The sequence below is a fragment of the Cupressus sempervirens genome, chromosome 2, assembly GCF_028749045.1.
Source record: "Cupressus sempervirens isolate cs-2001-9-10 chromosome 2, ASM2874904v1, whole genome shotgun sequence".
In the NCBI taxonomy this organism is placed as follows: Eukaryota; Viridiplantae; Streptophyta; class Pinopsida; order Cupressales; family Cupressaceae; genus Cupressus; species Cupressus sempervirens.
This window is the reverse complement of record NC_143119.1, coordinates 559,843,563-559,852,411: the sequence shown is the minus strand read 5'-3', so window position 1 is coordinate 559,852,411 and position 8,849 is coordinate 559,843,563. Positions and strand designations below refer to the sequence as shown.

Sequence of the window (8,849 nt, the reverse complement as noted above, 5' to 3'; positions counted from 1 at the left end):
GCCGTTTATCATGAATCACCAGAATAGCGGGCGAGCCCGCGCTGGCCTTTTATCTAATAAATGCATCCCTTCCGAGAGTCAGGATTTGGTGCATGTATTAGCTCTAGAATTACTACAGTTATCCGAGTAGCAAAGTACCATCAAAGAAACTATAAATGATTTAATGAGCCATCCGCAGTTTCACAGTCTGAAATAGTTCATACTTAGACATGCATGGCTTAATCTTTGAGACAAGCATATGACTACTGGCAGGATCGAACAGGTAGCTTCTAACAATGAGGGGACCCCCAAGACCTGCTACAGCCAAGGGATGCCCGCCGCGATGGGAAACTGAAATTTGCATTCGCTCCGTCATGCATCCAAACATAATCCGCCGACCAAGAAACAAGAATGATGTTCACAGCACATGCAGGACTCGCAACGCTCAAAGATTTGGCACAAGAGGAAAGTGTCCCATTGTCGACCGAAGAGGGCCAAACAGGGAGCCTCGGTTCATAGGCACCTAGGAAGAACATCCCGTACGGAACCCTTTACCCTCGAACTCGCTGTCGCCACTACTCAGAAAGAAGCCTCGAGTCTGTACGAGATGCACCGCGCACGTAGCCACCTCAATTGTAAGGCCACTCAGAGACATCCATTTCCCAGGCATATGCCTGCTACACGCCTGTTGAGGTGCACCCGCACAGATAAAATCCTTCTTGATCACAACAAACGTTTTCCCATGACGAAGAGCTGGTTGCCAAAGTGCCAACGGAGACCACCGTGCTGAAGGGTGAAGGGTCGTGCGAGTCGAAAACATGGCTGGTTATGCGATTGGCAGGGGCATCACTGTGCATGCGACCACCTCAATTATAAGGCCGATCGAGGGCATCATGTATAAAAACACCCCCTCCGCACATTTATAGGTGATGAGAGCCCACCTGCATACACGGACATGTCAAATATCTCTGGCAAATATCTCCTTTCCCAGCATAGCCTTGCTAACCGTTCCCCGTGACACGTGATCTGCTAGCGCAGGTACAGAAAAGTTCCTACGGCTGAACACTCACACTAGCATTGTCGGACAAGCTTCAATGTCATGCACATGCACATACCGAAGAACTGGCACCGCGAGGGAACCACTCGCGAGCACCCACATCTCGGCAAAAAGCATTCGTGTGATTTCTTCCCCTAGACAGACACATTGGGCCTACACTTGTCGGAGCATTGCAAAGACGAGTGCTCTGGTTCGTAGGAGCCTGAGAAGAACATCTCGTACGAAACCCGTTCTCCCAAAATGCTCGAATCACAAATGCTCGCAGCAGGGTCGTAATGCAAAGATGTACACCGCGCACGCGACCGAGTAAGGACACTCAGAGACATCCATTTCCCAGGCATATGCCCCCTACACACTTTTTGGTGCACCCCGTACAAATGGCCATACTTCGACAAGCCCTCCCAGAATTTCGCATCTGAAGGGAGAGATGAAACGCCTTGGGCTTTTTGTCCACACAATGCAAACACCGAACGCTCTCTTTAGGGGGGAGCTGAAGAAGAGTATCTCCCGCAGAACCCACGAGCCGCAGCCGTTCGGATCGCACAGGGCAGGACAGGGCATGGAGAGTTTTCACATCCAAACAAAAATTATCGGTAATACTCTACGCTTCTACTGGCCCGGACCACAAAGGCTGTCACAACAGTGCCATGCACTTCTGTGGGATGAGACAGTGAAGAGGCGAGCACGCACTAAGAACACACTAGCGAATAAATTATGCGGCAACTAAACCTTTTGCCGGCCCCCCTCTCAATCCCAAGGCTCTACCGATCGGCAAAAAACTTAGGGTGGAGAGTGGACCCTTGATGAAATTAGGGACGTCGAGCAATGCACCTGTGCAACCATCTCTTTCCTTCTTGCCGTCCGGGTAGGATAAAAATGCAATGATAGAACATGCCAATGAGACGGAGCCCTTGGCTAAAAGATACAACTCCATACACACTCAGCAACAAGCGCATCTTAGAATCGAACACCAAATGTGCAGTGTGTTGCAAGCCGTGCAGACACCTACATATAGGGTATATCCATCAAAATAAAGCAACAAGTACTTCCCACCAGCTCTGCCATTGTGATTACCAAATGGGATAATACTCACCGCCACAGATTAATGACCATCATTACCATCTTGGAATAGATACAAGCACATCGAGCTTCATCCGATCAGCTGGATGAATTTCACCTTGAAGGGGCCCAATCCAAAAGTTCCGGAGGTCATCTCCTTGAACTCTCAAGAACAAGGCCCATCTTACATGCAAACTCTACTACTGCGTAAACATAGGTTGCAATTAAAGAGAAATTGCAAGGCTGTCAAAATGGCCTGAGGCCAATGGCTCTTCTCATTGAATGGCCACGGGGAGGTTCCGATCACAAAGGCTCCCTTGTCACTCGTGATGCACAGCCCAACTGCTTTCTAAAATTGCGTTAGCTGAGTGACAAGAAAACATGATCTAATGGAGAGTCGAGGAATAGCACCTCGAGGGTGGGCTTCATGCCCCTCCAATTGATTCAACGTTAGCGTCCACCGTTTCAAAATCTGACATTTCCATCCGCCTTGACACCGCAGTTGAATCAATGAGAGGGGCACGGGAGATGTTCGCGGCAACAACCTCTCCTATATAAGCTATTAGTGTGAGGCTCGCTCTGCATTAGAAATTAGCGAACACGCTGACATCCGCCATAAAAATCCAAATCGTTGAAAATTATGACCAAACAGCCATCCACGACCCAATTTATTATGAGGTCGTTTAAGGAGCAAAAGATTGTCATCGGTTAGGAGATGTGAATTCATGGAGCCAAGGGACTGAAATGGTCATCGAGCTCATCCGATCAACTGGATGAATTTCACCTTGAAGGGGCCCAATCCAAAAGTTTCGGAGGTCATCTCCTGGAACTCTAAAGAACAAGGACCATCTTACTTGCAAACTTTGCTACTGCGCAAACATAGGTTGCAATTAAAGAGAAATTGCCAGGCCATCACAGTGGCCCGAGGCCAATGCTCCGACTAAGTCAATTTTCTCTTGCAATCACCATGCCACCGTTTACAGAGAGATCTCCCCATTCACTTGTGACGCGATGCACAATCCAAGTGATAGACGCGAGCTCGCCCTTGAAAGGCCAGGCCACTTTCCGAGACATCCCCCGATGACACATTGGAATGACAACCGCTATCAAACCATTCCCAATGTTGTGCCGATCGAGTTGGCACAGAGCCGACCTTAGGGAGCTCCTGCGTAGCAATCGGGATGTGCTTTCGTACCCATCTCTCACAAAAACCAATCTTAGCTATGAACAAATTTAGAATCCAAGGCTCGTATCCATCGATATCGTCGGCACTAGGTCTATATATTCAAAGGCCACGGAGAGGTTCCCATAAGAGAAGCTCCCCTGCTCGCTCACACAAACATCCCAAATGCTAAACACAAGCTCCCGCCCTTAGCATCGCTCTCCAGATCGCCGCAATGACACATTGGAACAACAACCGCTGTCGAACAACTCCCGAATTTGTGTCGATGGAGTGAGAAAGACGAGCAACTTTGGGGAGCCGCGCATGGAAAATGGGCTGCTACTTCATTCCGCTCTTATATATAGATCTGATGTTGTTGATTTCCTTTGGAATCTGAGGCTGCATTCATCCTTGCTCACACAAGCAATGGCTCTTCTCATTGAATGGTCACGGGGAGCTTCCGATTACAAAGGCTCCCTTGTCACCCGTGATGCGCAGCCCAACTGCTAGACGACGGCTCGCCCTTCAGATCGCTGCCCAGGCAACCACCACAATGGCACCATTGGAATGACAACCACTGCCGAACCATTCCAAAATTTTTTTGCCAAAGAAGTTGTTGCAAAGAGAACGACTTTGGGGAGAGAGCCCTTGCATAGCAAAATCGAGATGGCTTCACGGCAGCTGGATGGGATTTGAATTCATGGAGCCAAGGGAGTGAAATGGTCATCGAGCTCATCCGATCAACTGGATGAATTTCACCTTGAAGGGGCCCAATACAAAAGTTCCGGAGGTCATCTCCTGGAACTGTCAAGAACAAAGGCCAATCTTACATGCAAACTCTGCTACTGCGCAAACATAGGTTGCAATTATAGAGAAATTGCAAGGCCGTCACAATGGCCCGAGGCCAATGCTCCGACTACTAAGTCAATTTTCTCTTGCAATCACCATGCCGCCATTCACAGAGAGATCTCCCCATTCCCTTGTGACGACGCACAATCCAAGTGCTAAGCGATCTCGCCCTTGAAAGGCAGCATTCCAAGACATCCCGATGACACATTGGAACGACAACCGCCGTCCAACCATTCCCAATGTTGTGCCGATCGAGTTGGCACAGAGGCGATCTTAGGGAGCTCCCGCGAATCGATCGGGAAGTGCTTTCGTACCCATCTCTCACAAAAACCAATGTTAGCTGAACAATTTTAGAATCCAAGGCTCGTATCCATCAATATCTTCGACACTGGGTCTATATTCAAAGGCCATGGAGAGGTTCCGATAAGAGAAGCTCCCCTGCTCGCTTGCACAAACATCCCCAAATGCTAGATGCAAGCTCTCGCCCTTAGCATCGCTCTCCAGATCACTGCAATGACACATTGGAACGACAATCGCTGTCGAACAACTCCTGAATTTGTGCCAATGGAGTGAGAAAGAAGAGCCAGATCGGGTCGGCCAGCATGGCTCGGCCACCATTTTTCGTCGAGAGCTTTCGATATTAAAACTCCCATGTAGCAGTGATAAGTACACCATGACAAAATTGCTAGAGTGCCGAGCACCCATAGCAAATTGCCATTATACCAAGCAACGCTGGAGTGCTAGACAAGGGCTCACATTTAGATCAAGCTTTAAAATCACCAAAAAGACACGCCATGGATCGGCAACCGCTGCCTCACCTTTTCCAAAATTGAGTCATCGGAAAACATGATCTAAAGGAGAGCCGAGGAAAAGCACTAAGATCGCTTCATGCCCCTTTCATTCATTCAACATCAGCATACACCGTTTGAAAACCCAACAATCCAATCCGCCTAGACACCAATGTTGAATCAATGAAAGGGGCATGGGAGAGGCTCGCGGCAACAACCTCTCCTATATAAGCTATTAGTGTGAGGCTCGCTCTGCATTAGAAATCTGCGATAGCGTGGACAACTCCCTTAAAAATCCAATTCAATGAAAAATGTGACCAAACAGCCATCCACGACACCATTTTTGGAGCTCGCCCAGATCGGCTCGGCCAGAACGGTTGCCCAGATCGGCTCGGCCAGAATGGTGACTTGCTGACTCGGTGAGAGTACGTACTTTGAATTGTCAAGAACAAAGGCCAATCTAACATGCAAACTCTGCTACTGCACAAACATAGGTTGCAATTATAGAGAAATTGCAAGGCCGTCACAATGGCCTGAGGCCAATGCTCTGACTACTAAGTCAATTTTCTCTTGCAATCGCCTTGCTGCCGTTCACAGAGAGATCTCCCCATTCACTTGTGACGATGCACAATCCAAGTGCTAGACGCGAGCTCGCCCTTGAAAGGCCGCGTTCCAAGACATCTTGATGATACATTGGAATGACAACCGCTGTCAAACCATTCCCAATGTTGTGCCGATCGAGTTGGCACAGAGGCGATCTTAGGGAACTCCCGCGTATCGATTGGGAAGTGCTTTCATACCCATCTCTCACAAAAACCAATGTTAGCTGAACAATTTTATAACCCAAGGCTCGTATCCATTGATATCGTCGGCACTGGGTCTATATTCAAAGGCCACAGAGAGGTTCCGCTAAGAGAAGCTCCCCTTCTCGCTTGCACAAACATCCCCAAATGCTAGACGCAAGCTCCCGCACTTAGCATCGCTCTCCAGATCACCGCAATGACACATTGGAATGACAACTACTGTTGAACAACTCCCGAATTTGTGCCAATGGAGTGAGAAACGAGAGCCAGATCGGGTCGGCTAGCATGGCTCGGCCACCATTTTTCGCCGAGAGCTTTCAATATTAAAGCTCCCATGTAGCCATTAGTGCGAGGCTCGCTCTGCATTAGAAATCTTCGATAGCGCAGAAAACTCCCTTGAAAATCCAATTCAATGAAAAATGTGACCAAACAGCCATCCATGATACTGTTTTTGGAGCTCGCCCAGATCGGCTCGGCCAGAATGGCTCGCCCAGATCGGCTCGGCCAGCATGGCTCACCCAGATCGGCTTGGCCAGCATGGTGACTTGTTGACTTGGTGAGAGTACTTCGAACTATCAAGAACAAAGGCCAATCTAACGTGCAAAATCTGCTACTGCGCAAACATAGGTTGCAATTATAGAGAAATTGCAAGGCCGTCACAATGGCCCGAGGACAATGCTCCGACTACTAAGTCAGTTTTCTCTTGCAATCGCCATGCCGCTGTTCACAGAGAGATCTCCCCAATCGCTTGTGATGATGCACAATCCAAGTGCTAGACACGAGCTCGCCCTTGAAAGGCCGCATTCCAAGACATCCCGATGACACATTGGAACGACAACCACTGTCGAACCATTCCCAATGTTGTGCCAATCGAGTTGGCACAGAGGCGATCTTAGGGAACTCATATGTATCGATCGGGAAGTGCTTTCATAACCATCCCTCACAAAAACCAATGTTAGCTGAACAATTTTAGAATCCAAGGCTCGTATCCATCGATATCGTCGGCACTAGGTCTATATTCAAAGGCCACGGAGAGGTTCCGATAAGAGAAGCTCCCCTGCTCACTTGCACAAACATCCCCAAATGCTAGACGCAAGCTCCCGCCCTTAGCATTGCTCTCCAGATCACCGCAATGACACATTGGAACGACAATCGCTGTCGAACAACTCCCAAATTTGTGCCGATGGAGTGAGAAAGAAGAGCCAAATCGGGTCGACGAAAATGGCTAAGCCAGATCGGGCCGGCCAGCATGGCTCGGCCACCATTTTTCGCCGAGAGCTTTCGATATTAAAGCTCCCATGTAGCCGCGACAAGTACACCATGAAAAATTGCTAGAGCGCCGAGCACCCATAGCAAATTGCCATTATACCAAGCAACGCCGGAGTGCTAGACAAGGGCTCACGTTTAGATCAAGTTTTAAAATCACCAAAAACACACGCCATGGATCGGCAACCGCTACCTCACCTTTTCCAAAATTGAGTCATCGGAAAACATGATCTAAAGGAGAGCCAAGGAAAAGCATTGAGATCGCTTCATGCCCCTTTCATCGATTCAACATCAGCATACACCATTTGAAAACCCAACAATCCGATCCGCCTAGACACCAATGTTGAATCAATGAAAGGGGCATGGGAGAGGCTCGCGGCAACAACCTCTCCTATATAAGCTATTAGTGCGAGGCTCGCTCTGCATTAGAAATCTGCGATAGCACGAACAACTCACTTAAAAATCCAATTCAATGAAAAATGTGACCAAACTGCCATCCACGACACCATTTTTGGAGCTCGGCCAGATCGGGTCGGCAAGAATGGCTCGCCCAGATCGGGTCGGCCAGCATGGCTCGCCCAGATCGGCTCGGCCAGCTTGGCTCGGCCAGCATGGCTCACCCAGATCGGCTCACCCAGATCGGGTCGGCCAGCATGGTGACTTGGTGACTCGGTGAGAGTACTTGGAACCGTCAAGAACAAAGCCCAATCTTACATGCAAACTCTGCTACTGCGCAAACATAGGTTGCAATTATAGAGAAATTTCAAGGCCATTCATAAAGAGATCTCCCCATTCACTTGTGATGATGCACAATCCAAGTGCTAGACGCGAGCTTGCCCTTGAAAGGCCGCATTCTAAGACATCCTGATGACACATTGGAATGACAACCGCTGTCGAACCATTCCCAATGTTTTGCCGATCGAGTTGGCACAGAGGCGACCAAACAGCCATCCACGACACCATTTTTGGAGCTCGACCAGATCGGCTCGGCCAGAACGGCTTGCCCAGATTAGCTCGGCTAGCATGGCTCGGCCAGAACGGCTCGACCAGCATGGCTCGGCCAGAACGGCTCCCCTAGATCAGCTCGCCCAGATCGGCTTGGCCAGCATGGCTCGGCTAGAACGGCTCGCCCAGATCGGCTCGGCCAGCATGGCCCGGCCAGAATGGCTCGGCCAGCATGGCTCGGCCAGAACCGGTCGCCCAGATCGGCTCGGCCAAAACGGGTCGCCCAGATCGGCTCGGCCAGAATGGCTCGCCCAGATTGGCTCAGCCAGCATGGCTTGCCCAGAACGGCTCGGCCAGATCGGGTCAGCCAGAATGGCTCGCCTAGATCAGCTCGGCCAGCATGGCTCAGCCCGAACGGCTTGGCCAGATCGGGACGGTGACTTGATGAACGGACTTAGAGATTCGACTTGGTGGGCCGACCTGGTGGGGTGACTTGATGAACGCACTTGAAGGGTCAACTTGGTGGGGGGACTCTATGAACGGACCTAAAGAGTTGACTTGGTGAGAGTACTTGGCGGGGTGACTCGATGAAAGGACTTAAAGAGTCGACTTGGTGAGAGTACTTGGTGGGGCGACTTGATGAACGCACTTGAAGAAACGACTTGGTTAGAGTACTTGGTGGGGCGACTTGATGAACAGACTCAAAGAGTCGACTTGGTGAGAGTACCTGGTGGCTAGACTTGATGAGCAGACTTAAAGAGTCAACTTGGTGAGAGTACTTGGCGGGGTGAACTGATGAACGAACATAAAGAGTCAGCTTGGTGGGAGTACTTGGTGGGCCGACCTGGTGGGGTGACTTTATGGACGGACTTAAAGAGTTGACTTGGTTAGATTACTTGTTCTGGTGACTTGATGAACGGACTTCAAGAGTCGACTTGGTG

At 49.7% G+C, this 8,849-nt stretch overlaps 1 pseudogene; it reads right to left on the bottom strand.

Moving 5' to 3' along the window:
* Nucleotides 1-265, bottom strand: part of LOC149574015 (18S ribosomal RNA) — a 1,666-nt pseudogene extending 1,401 nt beyond the window's left edge.
* Nucleotides 266-8,849: the final 8,584 nt, after the last annotated feature.